Raw genomic sequence first — 19,981 nt, 5'->3', positions numbered from 1 at the left:
TACCAGAGGGTGTATCTCGACAGTGACAGAACATGAGAAGAAAGGCAGCAACTGAAAGACAGGGTACAAAGACGAAAGGAGGAAAGAGAGGCAAAGATGGAGATGGACAGAAGAACCCAGACCCAGGAGGAAGATCAAATACAGCCTCCCTCACAACCACCTACAGAAGCCCCCCAACCCCAACAACATTCTAACCCAAAACTTACATGCCATACCCACTGCCCCCTCTCACCTCATTACAATCTCCACCTTTACAGCAGCTGCCCATTTTTCTTTGTCAGGTATCTTGCTTTCCAACCCCAGTGTACCCACCAGACCACAGTTTTAGAAAAGAAGTTGATGGTGTGGTATACAAATGCAGACGGAATGACAAATGTGAGGCGTGACATGAAAGAATCAAGGAGACATCCCCAGACATAATAGTACTTACAGAAATGCAATTCACCAGGGTGATAACACCCGGATATCAGATTCTGAGGAAAGATAGAGGGAGCAGAGGGGGAGGAGGAGTTGCATTGCTCATTAAAAACCGGTGAGGATTTGAAGAAATGGAATAAATGGATGGAATGGGCGAGAGGGACTACATAGTAGGAACAATCCAGTCTAAGGGCCATAAGGTGGTAATTGCAGTGATGTACAACCCGCCACAGAACTGTAGGAAGCCAAGAGAAGAACACGAAGAGAGCAACAGAGCAATGGTGGACGCACTAGCCGATGTGGCCAGAAGAGCTCACATGGGTAGAGCAAAGTTACTGGTTATGGGTTATTTCAATCACAAGGAGATTGACTGGGAAAACCTGGAGTCCCATGGAGTTCCCTAACCAAGGCGATGGATGTGGTACTGGAGAATCTCATGCATCAACATGTTAGGGACATGACCAGAGAGAGAGGTGAGGATGATCCAGTAAGACTGGACCTCGTATTCACCTTGAGTAGTTCGGACATCGAGGATATCACATACGAAAGACCCCGTGGAGCTAGTGATCACGTGGTTCTGAGCTTTGAATACATAATTGAGCTACAAGTGGAGAGGGTAGCAGGAATAGGACGGGAGAGGCCAAATTACAAAAGACGGGCACTACACAAGCAAGAGAAACTTTCTGTAAGTCGTTCAGTGGGAAAGAGAATTGGCAGGAAAACCAGTTAAAGAAATGATGGACTACATGACAACAAAATGCAAGGAGGCAGAGGAGAGGTTTGCTTCCAAGGGCAACAGAAATGATTGGATGACCAGAACGAGTCCTTGGTTCACCAAAAATTGTAGGAAGGCAAAAAACTAAGTTCACTAGAGAATGGAAAAGGTGCAGAAGACAAAAGATCCAGAAAAATAAAGAGATTAGCCGAAGAGCCAGAAATGAATATGCACAGATATGAAGGAAGGATGGGCAACAATATAAAAATGACGTTTTCGAAAGTCAAGTCAGACCCGAAGCTGTTGTATAGCCACATCACGCGAAAAACAACAGTTAAGGACCAGGTAATCAGGTTGAGGAAGGAAGGTGGGGAGTTCACAAGAAACGACCAAGAAGTATATGAGGAGCTCAGTATGAGATTTAAAGATGTATTTACAGTGGAGACAGGAAGACCTCCAGGAAGTTAGAATAAGGAGGTGCACCAACAAAGGATACACCAACAAGTGCTGGATGAAATACACATAACAGTGGAGGAGGTGAAGAAGCTGCTATGTGAACCTGATACGTCACAGGTGGTGGGACTGGACATCTCTCTGTGGGTCCTTAGAGAGGGAGCAGAGATGCTGTCTGTGCCACTAACAAAAATCTTCAAACCATCCATTGAAAATGGGCAACTATCTGAGGTATGGAAGATGGCAAACGTAGTTCCAATTTTTATGAAAGGAGATAGACACGAGGCATTAAACTACAGACCTGTGTCACTGATGAGCATAGAATGCAAAGTCATGGAGAAGATTATCAGGGGAAAGTGGTGGAGTATCTAGAAAGAAATAAGCTTATAAACGACAACCAGTACGGTTTCAGGGAAGGACAATCCTGTGTCACAAATCTACTGGAGATTTATGACAAGGTAGTGGAAGTAAGACACAAGAGAGAGAGGGGGGGGGGTGGATAGATTGCATTGTTTTGGATTGCAAGAAGGCCATCGACACAGTTCCTCACAAGAGGTTAATGCAGAAGCTAGAGGATCAGGCTAGCATAACAGCAAAGGCACTGCAATGGATCAGAGAATATCTGACAGGGAGGCAACAGCAAGCCATGGTACATAATGAGGTGTCAGAGCGGGCGCCTATGACGAGAGGGGTTCCACAGGGGTTACTCCTAGTACCTGTGCTGTTAATAGTATATGTGAATGACATGACTGAAAGGATAGACTCAGAAGTGTCCATGTTTGCAGATGATGTGAAGTTAATTGGGAAAATTAAATCGGATGAGGATCAGGCAGGACTACAAAGAGACCTGGACAGGCTGCAAACCTGGTCCAACAACTGGCTCCTTGAATTTAACCCCTCTAAATGCAAAGTCATGAAGATCGGAAAAGGGCAAAGAAGATCACAGATAGAGTATAGTCTAGATGGCCTAAGGCTGCAAACCTTACTCAAGGAAAGAGATGCTGGGGTGAGTATAATACCGAGCACATCTCCTGAGGAGCACATCAACCAGGTAACTGCTGCAGCATATAGGCGCCTGGCAAACCTAAGAATAGCATTCCAATACCTCAGCAAGGAATCGTTCAAGACTCTGTACAACATGTACGTCAGGCCCATATTGGAGGATGCAGCACCAGTTTGGAATCCACACCTGGTCAAGCAAGTCAAGAAATTAGAGAAAGTGCAAAAGTTTGCAACAAGACAGTCCCAGAGCTAAGAGGATTGTCCTACGAAGAAAGGTTAAGGGAAATCGGCCTGACAACACTGGAGGACAGGAGGGTCAGGGAAGACATGATAACGACATATAAAATACTGCGAGAAGTTGACAAGGTGGACAGAGACAGGATGTTCCATAGATGGGACACAGAAACAAAGGGTCACAATTGGAAGTTGAAGACTCAGAAGAGTCATAGGGATGTTAGGAAGTATTTCTTCAGTCATAGAGTAGTTAGGAAGTGGAATAGTCTGGCAAGCGACGTAGCGGAGGCAAGAACCATACATAGTTTTAAGACGAGGTATAATAGAGCTTATGGAGCAGGGGGAGAGAGGACCTAGTAGCGATCAGTGAAGAGCTGGGTCTAAGAGTTATGAATCGACCCCTGCAACCATAAATAGTTAAGTAAAAATAGGTGAGTACACACACACACACACACACACACACACACACACACACACACACACACACACACACACACACACACACACACACACACACACATCTAGAGACAGTGTGACAAATTTTGTAAGAGACAGAGTCCCATACACACCTAAAAATAGGAAGAGAGGGTAAGAGGAAAAACAAGGAGAGATGTTCTCAGAGAGGGCAGAGGTGAGGAAGCACGAGACCTTGAGGGGGAAAATAATACGATTGATTTACGCTCCACTGCTCAACATTTTCCACCAATGGAGAGAAATCGCATTAAGTGTCCACGGGGACGCTTGTCACTGTCTTGTGTGGGACTATCATTCGGCCGCTGTGACGCAATTGTCCAAGCAGAAAAACACGCTGGATATTGAATCCTTCCTCAAGGAAGGTGTCTTGATGCTGGTGTGAGCTCACGATCCCACGAACTACACCAAGGTGTCGCGATGCTGGTGTGAGCTCACGATCCCACGAACTGCACCAAGGTGTCGTGATGCTTGTGTGAGTTCACGGTCCCACTAACTGCACTCGTTCTCAATTTTCGTGAGAATGTATAGTCTCACTCTATAACCTCCACGAACTCAGCGTTTCCCCATCACAATAAGAGTAAAAATCACTATCCCATCTACTGTATGGTTCAGCTCGGCATTTGTCGTCACACGTCAGTATCATGTCCACTATCTTGGTTTATTAGCATAAATTTGTAACGGACAGTAGCCAAAAAATAGTGAGTCAGGGAGGTCACTGGCTTGGTCACCAGTCCTGTTTATAGTCCCTGAGTCAAAGTTACAAATGTTGTATGTAACTTCCTAAATGTGTGATAGTTATGCCAGATTTTTAGCTACATTACTTTTGACGTAGATATTTCACAGATGAGTTACTTTTAACTTAGATTAGTTTACAGCTGTTAGTTTATATCTTGTACTGTTTTCAGGACTAAAATTGTCCTTGCGTAAATCGCAAGAACTTTGGATGGGGCGATACCAAAATTTTTGCCGATACCGATGCTCAGTTTTAAGTCAATACCGATGATGTTAACAATACTTTTTCAACATATTTTTTATTTTTAAAATAATAATAACTGTGTTTAAAATATAAAGGAATGCTTATTGACCAATATGCATTTAATTAGTCATTGATAATTACTTATTACTGTCACTTTCGTGAGATTTACAAATTAAATTTACAGTTATGAATCTGTCTTCATATTTAGTAATCTGATGAAGACATGATTAAAAATCGATTACATAGGAGCCCACAGAGGGTAGGAACAAGAACACAGAGATAGGAACAAGAACACAGGGGTAGGAACAAGAACACAGAGGGTAGGAACAAGAACACAGAGGGTAGGAACAAGAACACAGAGGGTAGGAACAAGAACACAGAGGGTAGGAACAAGAACACAGAGGGTAGGAACAAGAACACAGGGGTAGGAACAAGAACACAGGGGTAGGAACAAGAACACAGAGGGTAGGAACAAGAACACAGAGGGTAGGAACAAGAACACAGAGGGTAGGAACAAGAACACAGAGGGTAGGAACAAGAACACAGAGGGTAGGAACAAGAACACAAAGGGTGGGAACAAGAACATAGAGGGTAGGAACAAGAACACAGAGGGTGGGAACAAGAACACAGAGGGTAGGAACAAGAACACAGAGGGTAGGAACAAGAACATAGAGGGTAGGAACAAGAACACAGAGGGTAGGAACAAGAACACAGAGCGTAGGAACAAGAACATAGAGGGTAGGAACAAGAACACAGAGGGTAGGAACAAAAACACAGAGGGTAGGAACAAGAACATAGAGGGTAGGAACAAGAACACAGAGGGTAGGAACAAGAACACAGAGGGTAGGAACAAGAACACAGAGGGTAGGAACAAGAACACAGAGGGTAGGAACAAGAACACAGAGGGTAGGAACAATAACACAGAGGGTAGGAACAATAACACAGAGAGTAGGAACAAGAACACAGAGGGTAGGAACAAGAACACAGAGGGTAGGAACAATAACACAGAGGGTAGGAACAAGAACACAGAGGGTAGGAACAAGAACACAGAGGGTAGGAACAATAACACAGAGGGTAGGAACAAGAACACAGAGGGTAGGAACAAGAACACAGAGGGGAGGAACAAGAACACAGAGGGTAGGAACAAGAACACAGAGGGTAGGAACAAGAACACAGAGGGTAGGAACAAGAACATAGAGGGTAGGAACAAGAACACAGAGGGTAGGAACAAGAACATAGAGGGTAGGAACAAGAACACAGAGGGTAGGAACAAGAACACAGAGGGTAGGAACAAGAACACAGAGGGTAGGAACAAGAACACAGAGGGTAGGAACAAGAAAACAGAGGGTAGGAACAATAACACAGAGGGTAGGAACAAGAACATAGAGGGTAGGAACAAGAACACAGAGGGTAGGAACAAGAACACAGAGGGTAGGAGCAAGAACACAGAGGGTAGGAACAATAACACAGAGGGTAGGAACAAGAACACGGAGGGTAGGAACAAGAACACAGAGGGTAGGAACAAGAACACAGAGGGTAGGAACAAGAACACAGAGGGTAGGAACAATAACACAGAGGGTAGGAACAAGAACACAGAGGGTAGGAACAAGAACACAGAGGGTAGGAACAAGAACACAGAGGGTAGGAACAAGAACACAGAGGGTAGGAACAAGAACACAGAGGGTAGGAACAAGAACATAGAGGGTAGGAACAAGAACACAGAGGGTAGGAACAAGAACATAGAGGGTAGGAACAAGAACACAGAGGGTAGGAACAAGAACACAGAGGGTAGGAACAAGAACACAGAGGGTAGGAACAAGAACATAGAGGGTAGGAACAAGAACACAGAGGGTAGGAACAATAGGAACAAGAACAGAGGGTAGGAACAAGAACATAGAGGGTAGGAACAAGAACACAGAGGGTAGGAACAAGAACACAGAGGGTAGGAACAAGAACACAGAGGGTAGGAACAAGAACACAGAGGGTAGGAACAAGAACACAGAGAGTAGGAACAAGAACACAGAGGGTAGGAACAAGAAACAGAGGGTAGGATCAAGAACACAGAGGGTAGGAACAAGAACACACAGGGTAGGAACAGGGTAGGAACAACAACACAGAGGGTAGGAACAAGAACACAGAGGGTAGGAACAAGAACACAGAGGGTAGGAACAAGAACACAGAGGGTAGGAACAAGAACACAGAGGGTAGGAACAAGAACACAGAGGGTAGGAACAAGAACACAGAGGGTAGGAACAAGAACACAGAGGGTAGGAACAAGAACACAGAGGGTAGGAACAAGAACACAGAGGGTAGGAACAAGAACACAGAGGGTAGGAACAAGAACACAGATGGTAGGAAAAAGAGGGTAGGAACAAGAACAGAGGGTAGGAACTAGAACACAGAGGGTAGGAACAAGAACACAGAGGGTAGGAACAAGAACACAGAGGGTAGGAACAAGAACACAGAGGGTAGGAACAAGAACACAGAGGGTAGGAACAAGAACACAGAGGGTAGGAACAAGAACACAGAGGGTAGGAACAAGAACACAGAGGGTAGGAACAAGAACACAGAGGGTAGGAACAAGAACACAGAGGGTAGGAACAAGAACACAGAGGGTAGGAACAAGAACACAGAGGGTAGGAACAAGAACACAGAGGGTAGGAACAAGAACACAGAGGGTAGGAACAAGAACACAGGGGTAGGAACAAGAACACAGAAGGTAGGAACAAGAACATAGAGGGTAGGAACAAGAACACAGAAGGTAGGAACAAGAGGGTAGGAACAAGAACAGAGGGTAGGAACAAGAACACAGAGGGTAGGAACAAGAACATAGAGGGTAGGAACAAGAACATAGAGGGTAGGAACAAGAACACAGAGGGTAGGAACAAGAACACGGAGGGTAGGAACAAGAACACAGAGGGTAGGAACAAGAACACAGAGGGTAGGAACAAGAACACAGAGGGTAGGAACAAGAACACAGAGGGTAGGAACAAGAACACAGAGGGTAGGAACAAGAACACAGAGGGTAGGAACAAGAACACGGAGGGTAGGAACAAGAACAAAGAACACAGAGGGTAGGAACAAGAACAGAGGGTAGGAACAAAAACACAGAGGGTAGGAACAAGAACACAGAGGGTAGGAACAAGAACACAGAAGGTAGGAACAATAACACAGAGGGTAGGAACAAGAAAACAGAGGGTAGGAACAAGAACACAGAGGGTAGGAACAAGAACATAGAGGGTAGGAACAAGAACACAGAGGGTAGGAACAAGAGGGTAGGAACACAGAGGGTAGGAACAAGAACACAGAGGGTAGGAGGAGGGTAGGAACAAGAACACAGAGGGTAGGAACAAGAACACAGAGGGTAGGAACAAGAACACAGAGGGTAGGAACAAGAACACAGAGGGTAGGAACAAGAACACAGAGGGTAGGAACAAGAACACAGAGGGTAGGAACAAGAACACAGAGGGTAGGAACAAGAACATAGAGGGTAGGAACAAGAACACAGAGGGTAGGAACAAGAACACAGAGGGTAGGAACAAGAACACAGAGGGTAGGAACAAGAACACAGAGGGTAGGAACAAGAACACAGAGGGTAGGAAGAAGAACACAGAGGGTAAGAAGAACACAGAGGGTAGGAAGAAGAACACAGAGGGTAGGAACAAGAACACAGAGGGTAAGAACAAGAACACAGAGTGTAGGAACAAGAACAGAGGGTAGGAACAAGAACACAGAGGGGAACAAGAACACAGAGGGTAGGAACAAGAACACAGAGCGTAGGACCTAGCACACAGAGGGTAGGAACAAGAACACAGAGGGTAGGAACAAGAACACAGAGGGTAGGAACAAGAACACAGAGGGTAGGAACAAGAACACAGAGGGTAGGAACAAGAACACAGAGGGTAGGAACAAGAACACAGAGGGTAGGAACAAGAACACAGAGGGTAGGAACAAGAACACAGAACACAGAGGGTAGGAACAAGAACACAGAGGGTAGGAACAAGAACACAGAGGGTAGGAACAAGAACACAGAGGGTAGGAACAAGAACACAGAGGGTAGGAACAAGAACACAGAGGGTAGGAACAAGAACACAGAGGGTAGGAACAAGAACACAGAGGGTAGGAACAAGAACACAGAGGGTAGGAACAAGAACACAGAGGGTAGGAACAAGAACACAGAGGGTAGGAACAAGAACACAGAGGGTAGGAACAAGAACACAGAGGGTAGGAACAAGAACATAGAGGGTAGGAACAAGAACACAGAGGGTAGGAACAAGAACACAGAGGGTAGGAACAAGAACACAGAGGGTAGGAACAAGAACACAGAGGGTAGGAACAAGAACACAGAGGGTAGGAACAAGAACACAGAGGGTAGGAACAAGAACACAGAGGGTAGGAACAAGAACACAGAGGGTAGGAACAAGAACACAGAGGGTAGGAACAAGAACACAGAGGGTAGGAACAAGAACACAGAGGGTAGGAACAAGAACACAGAGGGTAGGAACAAGAACACAGAGGGTAGGAACAAGAACACAGAGGGTAGGAACAAGAACACAGAGGGTAGGAACAAGAACACAGAGGGTAGGAACAAGAACACAGAGGGTAGGAACAAGAACACAGAGGGTAGGAACAAGAACACAGAGGGTAGGAACAAGAACACAGAGGGTAGGAACAAGAACACAGAGGGTAGGAACAAGAACACAGAGGGTAGGAACAAGAACACAGAGGGTAGGAACAAGAACACAGAGGGTAGGAACAAGAACACAGAGGGTAGGAACAAGAACACAGAGGGTAGGAACAAGAACACAGAGGGTAGGAACAAGAACACAGAGGGTAGGAACAAGAACACAGAGGGTAGGAACAAGAACACAGAGGGTAGGAACAAGAACACAGAGGGTAGGAACAAGAACACAGAGGGTAGGAACAAGAACACAGAGGGTAGGAACAAGAACACAGAGGGTAGGAACAAGAACACAGAGGGTAGGAACAAGAACACAGAGGGTAGGAACAAGAACATAGAGGGTAGGAACAAGAACACAGAGGGTAGGAACAAGAACATAGAGGGTAGGAACAAGAACACAGAGGGTAGGAACAAGAACACAGAGGGTAGGAACAAGAACACAGAGGGTAGGAACAAGAACACAGAGGGTAGGAACAAGAACACAGAGGGTAGGAACAAGAACACAGAGGGTAGGAACAAGAACACAGAGGGTAGGAACAAGAACATAGAGGGTAGGAACAAGAACACAGAGGGTAGGAACAAGAACATAGAGGGTAGGAACAAAAACACAGAGGGTAGGAACAAGAACACAGAGGGTAGGAACAAGAACACAGAGGGTAGGAACAAGAACACAGAGGGTAGGAACAAGAACATAGAGGGTAGGAACAAGAACACAGAGGGTGGGAACAAGAACCCAGAGGTTAGGAACAAGAACACAGAGGGTAGGAACAAGAGCACAGAGGGTAGGAACAAGAACACAGAGGGTAGGAACAAGAACACAGAGGGTAGGAACAAGAACACAGAGGGTACACAGAGGGTAGAACAAGAAGAGGGTAGGAACAAGAACACAGAGGTAGGAACAAAAACACAGAGGGTAGGAACAAGATCACAGAGGGTAGGAACAAGAACATAGAGAACACAGGTAGGAACAAGAGGAACAAGAACACAGAAGGTACACAGAGGGTAGGAACAAGAACATAGAACAAGAACACAGGGGGTAGGAACAAGAAGAGGGTAGGAACAAGAGCACAGAGGGTAGGAACAAGAACACAGAGGGTAGGAACAAGAACACAGAGGGTAGGAACAAGAACACAGAGGGTAGGAACAAGAACACAGAGGGTAGGAACAAGAACACAGAGGGTAGGAACAAGAACACAGAGGGTAGGAACAAGAACACAGAGGGTAGGAACAAGAACACAGAGGGTAGGAACAGGAACACGGAGGGTAGGAACAAGACAAGAGGGTAGGAACAAGAACACAGAGGGTAGGAAGAAGAACACAGAGGGTAGGGACAAGAACATAGAGGGTAGGAACAAGAACACAAAGGGTAGAAAGAAGAACACAGAGGGTAGGAAGAAGAACGCAGAGGGTAGGAAGAAGAACACAGAGGGCAGGAAGAAGAACACAGAGGGTAGGAAGAAGAACACAGAGGGTAAGAATAAGAACACAGAGGGTAGGAACAAGAACATAGAGGGTAGGAACAAGAATGCAGAGGGTAGGAACAAGAACACAGAGGGTAGGAACAAGAACACAGAGAGTAGGAACAAGAACACAGAAGGTAGGAACAAGAAACAGAGGGTAGGAACTAGAACACAGAGGGTAGGAACAAGAACACAGAGGGAAGGAACAAATACACAGAGGGTAGGAACAAGAACACAGAGGGTAGGAAGAAGAACACAGAGAGTAGGAACAAGAACATAGAGGGTAGGAACAAGAACACAAAGGGTAGGAAGAAGAACACAGAGGGTAGGAAGAAGAGCACAGAGGGTAGGAAGAAGAACACAGAGGGCAGGAAGAAGAACACAGAGGGTAGGAAGAAGAACACAGAGGGCAAGAATAAGAACACAGAGGGTAGGAAGAAGAACACAGAGGGTAGGAAGAAGAACACAGAGCGTAGGAAGAAGAACACAGAGGGTAGGAAGAAGAACACAGAGGGTAGGAAGAAGAACACAGAGGGTAAGAACAAGAAAACAGAGGGTAGGAACAAGAACAGAGAGTAGAAACAAGAACACAGAGGGTAGGAACAAGAACACAGAGGGGGGGAGATAATAATGGACCAGATACCCAAGGTACAAGAAAGAAAACCCACAGGAGAGAGAGAGAGAGGAAAGAGGAAAAGGAAAAAGGGAGAAAGAGAAAAAAAAGAATCAGGTTTAGTGACGGGTGTTTCTCTTTCCTCTCTCTCCTTTGGGTTTTCTTTCTTCTGCCTTGGGTATTTGGTCTATTATTATTATTCCCTCCCCCCTGTGGGTTCTTCTTCCTACTCTCTGTCGACTCATATCTCCCTTACTGTGCTCCTCTTTCCTAGTATTTATCTGACTCCACTATCACCTCTCTTCCTCCTTTCCTTCTACCTCTCTTGTTCCCGTCAATGTCTGCTCCCTTTTGTTAGTGTGACTTTGTATATGGTCCAAATAGGACCGAAACGTCGTCGTGAGCTTCTCTCTCCTATGTGCGCGTTATTTCTTGTATTTCCACTTTAGCTAAACACGTAACTAAAATAGCCAACACACTCATAATACTTTTTATTTGAAGTTATAAAAAGTCTTTTTGAAAAATAAAAAATATCTGGAAAATGAAAATCTAAAATTATATTTGAGAATTTTAAAAACTTTTTATCATTATTAAAGTGAATTACCCACACTTTTCCATTAGGAAAATTAATTTGTTTTAAAACTTTGAAGGAAAACGTTGAGAAAAAAAATGCCAGTCCAATACCTGAAATTACTAATAAACAATACGCATACATTACTGTAACAGCTCTAATTAAAAATTCTCTAACAGATGTTGAGGAACATCAACATCTCTCTATTTTCGCAGCTTACTCTCTATGAGATAAATGTTGATGGTAATGTTGAACAATCACACTATTGAACAGTGACTGAACTCAGGTATTTACTGACTAGCTTTGCCCAAGAAGGAAGAATTATCATATTTTCTGACCATCACTCTAGTGAACTTTTTACTTCAGGTAATATCACCATTGGCATATATTCGTCTATTTATATCTTCAAGCTTGCTGGGAATGCTGGTTACAATTTCTTCATAATATTTATAGAAATCAAACTCCAGTTTCTTAATCTCTGTGACATTATCTTCGCTTTCTTCGCCAGACTCTTTATTGTGTCACTGTAATAATGGTACACAATACTGATACCTAGAAGAGTAACACATGTTTACCAGATAAGTATCTTTATTTCTGCAGCGTTTTGTCCACGCAGTTGTCTTCTTTAGTTGAATGATAAGGTGACTAAATATAGAGACAGCAAGAGCACTGGGGAGGTACAGGTGATGTCATCAGTTCAACAGCAGTGAAGTAGTAATTTTGAGGTAGTCAGTCCCTAGCCAGGAGATATGTTCAGCTATAGTCTTGAATATTGTTCAAGGTCATGTAGCTGAACAGTTCTCATGGCTTTTTAAAATGGAATAAAACAGTGACCTGGCTGAGGGACTGACCACCTCAAAACTACTGCTTCAAGACTGATAGACTGATCATAACTACTGTCTCCATATTTAGTCACCAGTTATCTAACTTTTTTGATACCCCTCATCACTTTGCTCTTTCCTATGTTCACTTTCAATTTCCTTTTACATACCCTCCCAAATTCCTCCATCAACCTTGGCAACTTTTCTTCAGAATCTCCCAAAAGCACCATGTCGTTGAAATAAGCAACCGACAACTCCCACTTTGTATTAAATTCTTTATCATGTCATTCCACACCTCTTCCCCACACCTCTTCCCCACACCTCTTCCCCACACCTCTTCCCCACACCTCTTCCCAACACCCGAGCATTAACTTCTCTTACAACCCCATTCATAAATATGTTAAACAACTATGGTGACATCACGCATCCCTGTCAAAGGACTACTTTTTCTGGGAAATAATCTCCTTCTCTCCTTTATACTGTAACCTAAGTTTTATTATCCTCATAAAAGCTCTTAATTGCTTTCAGTAATCTACCATGCATTCCATACACTTGCAACATCTGCCATATTGCTTCCCTATACGCAGTATCATTTGGCATTTGCAAATCTATAAATGCCTTGTAAAAGACCATACGCTTATCTAAATACTGTTCACTTATCTGTTTCACTGTAAAAATATGTTCTACACGTCATTTACCCTTCCTAAAGCCTCAGTAACAACTCTACCATAAACCTTTCCAGGTATACTCAACAGGCTTTTTACCCTGTAACCCCTTACACTCTCTTTTGTTCTCTATGCATGCTCACTTCCAGTCCCTAGGTACCTTTCTCTCTTTCATACTTTTATGGAATAAAAGCTCCTCTTTTATTCTTCCAACAGCCTCACGTACCTCCCCACACATTATATATATATATATGTATATATATATATATATATATATATATATATATATATATATATATATATATATATATATATATATATATATATATATATATATATATAGAAGACCCTAGCTATGCCAGTGCCATCACTGAATGGGAGACTCTTGCGGCTCCAGCATCAAACCCTAGTGCAGCACTGGCTCACAAACAGTCAAGCTGGGATGGCCCGATTGCTGAAAAGGTGCTTGCCAACATGCTCAGGGCTGCAACATCAGACAGGGAGACTGCCTGTCTCCAGGCTGTGAGCGCACCTCACTCCGGGGACTTCCTCAAAACAGTTCCCATATCGGCAATGGGAACGCGACTCGACCCTAAGACCCTCCGTATTGCAGCGGCTCTACGCCTTGCTGCCCCAATTCGCACAGAATATACGTGTATTTGCGGCGAAGTGCAAGCAGACCAATACGGTCTACATGGTCTTAATTGTTCCAAAACCAAGGGCTGGCATGCAAGACACAATGAGGTCAACGACATCATTAAGAGAACCCTTGCTACAGCTGGATGCCCTGCCGAGTGGGAGCCCCGATCACTAGCAGCCAACAATACCCACAACCCAGAAAACCGCCCCGACGGGATCACCATCTATCCTTGGAAGAATGGCAAGCTCTTAGCATGGGACTATACCTGTGTGTCCACACTGGCTGACACCTATATCCATCACAGTGTGGGGCGACAGGGAGGAGCTGCTGACCACAGAGAGGAGCTGCTGACCACAGGGAGGAGCTGCTGACCACAGGGAGGAGTACAAGATCAGCAAGTACAGGGACATTAGCCAACAGTATCAATTTGTCCCAGTGGGATCAGAGACCTTGGGATCATGGGGAAAAAATGCCTCACGTTTCCTTAAAGAATTGGGTTCCAGACTCATCGACACCACCAGGGGCCCAAGGGCAGCCACTTTCATGTTCCAGTGCCTCAGCATGGCCATCCAGAGGGGAAATGCTTGCTGCATACTTGGCTCGCGTCCAGCCTCGGAGGAGCTGGAGGAAATTCATGATCTTTGATACATTGTGCCATTGTATTCATGTTTATGTTTTTTCTGTAAATGTATTCTGTAAATGTATTCTGTTTATTAATAAATGTTCATATACAAATATATATATATATATATATATATATATATATATATATATATATATATATATATATATATATATATATATATATATATATATATATATATATATATATATATATATGCAAAACAACAACTCTGAAAGAATAGAGAAATTCCAAGCGCTTTCGTGACTACTCACATTATCAATGTGAGTAGTCACGAAAGCGCTTGGAATTTCTCTATTCTTTCAGAGTGGTTGTTTTGCATATTTTGAAATCACCTGTTTACTGTGATCTTATTGCATATATATATATATACACACGTATATATATATATATATATATATATATATATATATATATATATATATATATATATATATATATATATATATATATGTATGTATATATATATATATATACTTTTAATAAAGATTAGAATTTTATTTTTAAATGATTTAATATTTAATGAAACGAGTTGTATCAACAACGATCACGTGACAATACATGAGTTCTTCACGAAGAGTCTGCTTAAACAATCCCAATGCATTTTGCTACATTTGTGGAGAATACTCTTTGCAAAAACAAAGGATAAACATCACAAATTTTGTAAAACAAGCTAATCTTGCTTATTTAGGAGTGTCGCGTAGAGAACAAGTCCTGGGCTCCCCATATGGTTTCTAAAACCTGTGTAGAATACTTGCAACAGTGGAAAAATAGGTAAAGGAAAAGTTTAAGTTTGGGTGTACCTATGGCGTGGAGAGCGCAGGAAAACCACCACGACGGTTGTTATTTCTGAATTGTGAATGTGAAAGGTCTCAATCGATGCAAGAAAGTCAAGTGGGAATATCAGGAAGGATACTGTGTCACACACTGAAAACGTTTCCATACCAGCGTTTACAACACTACCTGACCTTCTGTTATTAGATGCTGAAGAAATTCAGGGTTTAGCATGTAACACAGGTGCTAGAAGAGTAAATAAATATGAAGTAAGCATTTCAGTACCCCAGTAGTTCTCCCATGAAGACCGAAATGATAAAGCATCTGAAATTTTAGCATTCAGACTATAAAGAACTATCTACACCAAGAAGCAAAAATAACAGCTTAACGGACAAGAGAGGCTGAACTCCTTACTTTAGCCAAGATAAAGAACTTGTATACTGTAATAACATCCCTGGACTTCTTCGACAGGGACTTGAATATCGTCCAGGAGATTGGCGGCTCTTTGTTGACAGCTCCATTAGAAGCTTGAAATATTTCTTATTGCACAGTGGTAATCAATATGTATCTTTTCCAATTGCTTACTTGACAAAGCAAAAAGAAGGATACGAAAATATCAAAATTGTATTGCAGAAGCTTTGCTACCATGAGCACAAGATGTCTCTTTCTGTTGACCTGAAGATGGTAAACTTCTTGCTCGGGCAACAGAGTGGATATACTAAGAACCCTTTTTTCATCTGTTTATGGGACAGTAGGGCGAAGGCAGATCATTGGAGAAAAGTGACATGACCTTCAAGAGAAAACATGACTATAGGTGCAACAAATATCATTAACAAGCCATTAGTTGACAGGCATAACATTATTCTGCCACCACTCCACATTAAGTTAGGGCTAATGAAGCAGTTCGTTAAGGTATTGGACGAAGATGACAATTGCTTCAAATGCATTTGGACTAAATATAGGAAAACTCAAATCTTTGATATTCTTCAAATTAGAAAGTTTATCAAGGATTCCAATTTCACAAAATGTATGAATGGTGCTGAAGTTTCTGCATGGTGTAGTTATGGGTCAGCTGTCAAGAACTTCCTGGGTAATCACCAAGCAGACAGTTATGAAGAACATGCTGACAAGCTTTAAGAATTTAGGTATTAATATGAGCATAAAGGATCACTTTCTCCTTAGCCACCAAGAAAGATATCCACATAATCTTGGTGAGGTCAGTGAGGAACAAGGGAAGAGGGTCCAGCAAGTTAAAAAGGTGATGGAGGAAAGGTATCAGGGCACATGGGACACACACATGATGGCAGAATATTGTTGGAGCAATCAATAGAATTCTGTGGATGACTAACATATAAGGATATCGTACAATGTTTTCATATCCAGTAATCGGTTGTAGCTGAGTTATCTCACTATATTAATCTCTAATGATACAGAATGAAGTACAAGTACATGTAACATGATTTGAGTTTTGCATGACTTAAAAATTAATTTCAATGCGATTTGCAAGTTAGCTCCTCCTTATCAGTATGTTTAGTTTTTTTCACATCTTAAATGTTTTTCAATGGGATACCAAGTTTATCAGAAAATAGAAATTATTTCAAAAATCATTCTGAATCTAAAGTAAAAATATATTTCATTGTGTTTTTAATTATAAAATTATTGTAAAATCAAATAATATATATATATATATATATATATATATATATATATATATATATATATATATATATATATATATATATATGTATATATATATATATATATATATATATATATATATATATATATATATATATATATATATATATATATATATATATATATATATATATATATATATTATATATATATATATTATATATATATATGTATGTATATATATATATATATATATATATATATATATATATATATATATATATATATATATGTATGTATGTATATATATATATATATATGTATGTGTATATATATATATATATATATATATATATATATATATATATATATACATATATATATATATATTTATATATATATAATATATGTATATATATATATATATATATATATATATATATATATATATATATATATATATATATATATATATATATATATATATATACATATATGCAAAACAACCACTCTGAAAGAATAGAGAAATTCCAAGCGCTTTCGTGACTACTCACATTATCAAGGAACTATGAAAGTAAAACATCCAAGGAAGGCATATAATGGGTCTGGCCAACACCTCACTATCAGATCCCACAACGGTTAAACACCTGACGCGTGCCGGCCCAACTGGACAGGTCCTTTGCACAACCCACCAACAAACTATTCTACCCAAGAAAATTTTTAAAATTATTATTTGTCCAGTGTATTATAAAATTCTTCCCAAATTCTATTAATTATAAATAGATCTAATTTACATAAACCAAAGGAAATATTCATATTATTGTCAAAACTGCTTTTTATGAAACAAGATTCAATTATATTCCTGTCGGCCATGGACTTGCTTGATACTACTTTCTCAACTTTTTGAAAATCAATTGAATGGTTAAAATCTCTTACATGAATAAATAGAGCATTGGAATCTTGTCCAGTTCTAATGCATATATTGGTTGATATGCCTTCTCTTCTTAAGACTTTTAATATTAAAGTTGTATTCAAAAATCTTGATACGGTAAAAAAACTTTTGATAAAGAATTCCCCCCAAAATGCTGATGGATGTGTCTATAAGATTCCTTGTAAAATTTGCGATAAAGTTTATTACGGTCAAACTGGTAAAAATCTCGAACTAAGATTAAAACAACATAAATATAGCATTAGAACTGGACAAGATTCCAATGCTCTATTTATTCATGTAAGAGATTTTAACCATCCAATTGATTTTCAAAAAGTTGAGAAAGTAGTACCTAGCAAGTCCATGGTCGACAGGAATATAATTGAATCTTGTTTCATAAACAGCAGTTTTGACAATAATATGAATATTTCCTTTGGTTTAAATAAATTAGATCCATTTTAATTAATAGAATTTGGGAAGAATTTAATAATACACTGGACAAATAATAATTTTAAAAATTTTCTTGGGTAGAATAGGTTGTTGGTGGGTTGTGCAAAGGACCTGTCCAGTTGGGCCGGCGAGCGTCAGGTGTTTAACCGTTGTGGGATCTGATAGTGAGGTGTTGGCCAGACCCCTTATATACCTTCCTTGCATGCTTTACTTTCATAGTTCCTTGATAATGTGAGTAGTCACGAATGCGCTTGGAATTTCTCTATTCTTTCAGAGTGGTTGTTTTGCATATTCTGAAATCACCTGTTTACTCTGATCTTATTGCATATATATATATATATATATATATATATATATATATATATATATATATATATATATATATATATATATATATATATATATATATATATATATATATATATATATATATATATATATGTATATATATATATATATACATATATATATATATATATATATATATATATATATATATATATATATATATATATATATATATATATATATATATATATATATATATATATATATAATCAACAACAACACTGCACTAGCCAAGGTGCCGAACCCATGCTGCTTTGGTCTGTCTCATGGTGTGGGAAAACGCATTATGCCTTAGACTACTAGACCACACAATCCTTAAAAGTGGTGCAACTAGCCAAGCTCTTGCCAAACATCTTTCCTGCCTTCTGGGGACCATCAGCCCCGCTCATCTTAAACATTCAGGCGACCTTCTCAACCGCATCAGAAACCTCTCCATCCGTAACAAGAAACTAAGCAGTTTGGACGTGGCTTCCCTCTTCACTAAAGTACCCACCACACAAGGCATCGAGGTTCTGCGACGTAAAGTCAATCAGAACCTTAATCTTCCTCTACCTGCCTGAGATTTTTTTGACCTGTTTGAACTCTGCGTTAATTTCAGTTGTTTTTCTTTCATTAGCAGGCTCTACAAACAAACCTACAGCATGGGAATGGGGTCCCCCATCAGTGCCGTCTTAGCCAACTTGTACATGGAACACCTAGAGGCTGAACACTGCACCAACATCATCCACTCAAGCGTCACTTGGTTACATTACGTGGACGACGTCCTCGTAATAACTCCCAAACGTTTTGATGTACGGAATCTTCAGGCAAGGCTCAACGCAGTTGAACCGGCGATCCAGTTTACACTAGAAGAGTCCAATGACAAGCTACCTTTTCTAGACGTCCTCATTCACAAAGTAGATAACCTAAGATTCGAAGTTTACCGGAAACCTACAAATAAAAATGATCTCACACACTTCTATTCCAGTCAAGTTACTAAGACCAAAAGAGGCATCATCATCGAATTCTTCCTAAGAGCATAATACCAAATTTGTTGTCCTGAGTTTCTTGACGAGGAATGTACATACATTCACGAAACCTTCACTGATTTACATTTTCCTTCCTTTTTCATCAAAGATTGCAAGAAGAAAGCTCTTCAGATCATTAACTTTCCACGCACCAACACCACTCTTAACAAAGTTATAATTCTTCCCAACAGCGAGGTTGCACTGAACCTTTCTATAGTACTTTCACAAGCTAACACTAGAGTCGCCATCGCTTCCAGCACTTCAATAAAGGATTTAATCAGGACAAAATCCAAGCACCTCGAACCAGTAAACGCAGGGCTTTACACTATACCCTGAGGAGGCTGCGATAAGATTTACATAGGTGAAACAGCAAGAAACCTCGAAACACGCCTCAATGAACACATTTATGTATATAGGAACGATAACATGAACAACGCCTGCGTATAACACCGAAATTCCACGAATCATCTC

This window comes from Cherax quadricarinatus, chromosome 42 (assembly GCF_038502225.1).
Source record: "Cherax quadricarinatus isolate ZL_2023a chromosome 42, ASM3850222v1, whole genome shotgun sequence".
Taxonomy (NCBI): Eukaryota; Metazoa; Arthropoda; class Malacostraca; order Decapoda; family Parastacidae; genus Cherax; species Cherax quadricarinatus.
The sequence above is the reverse complement of the archived record's forward strand: the minus strand, read 5'-3'. Positions refer to the sequence as shown.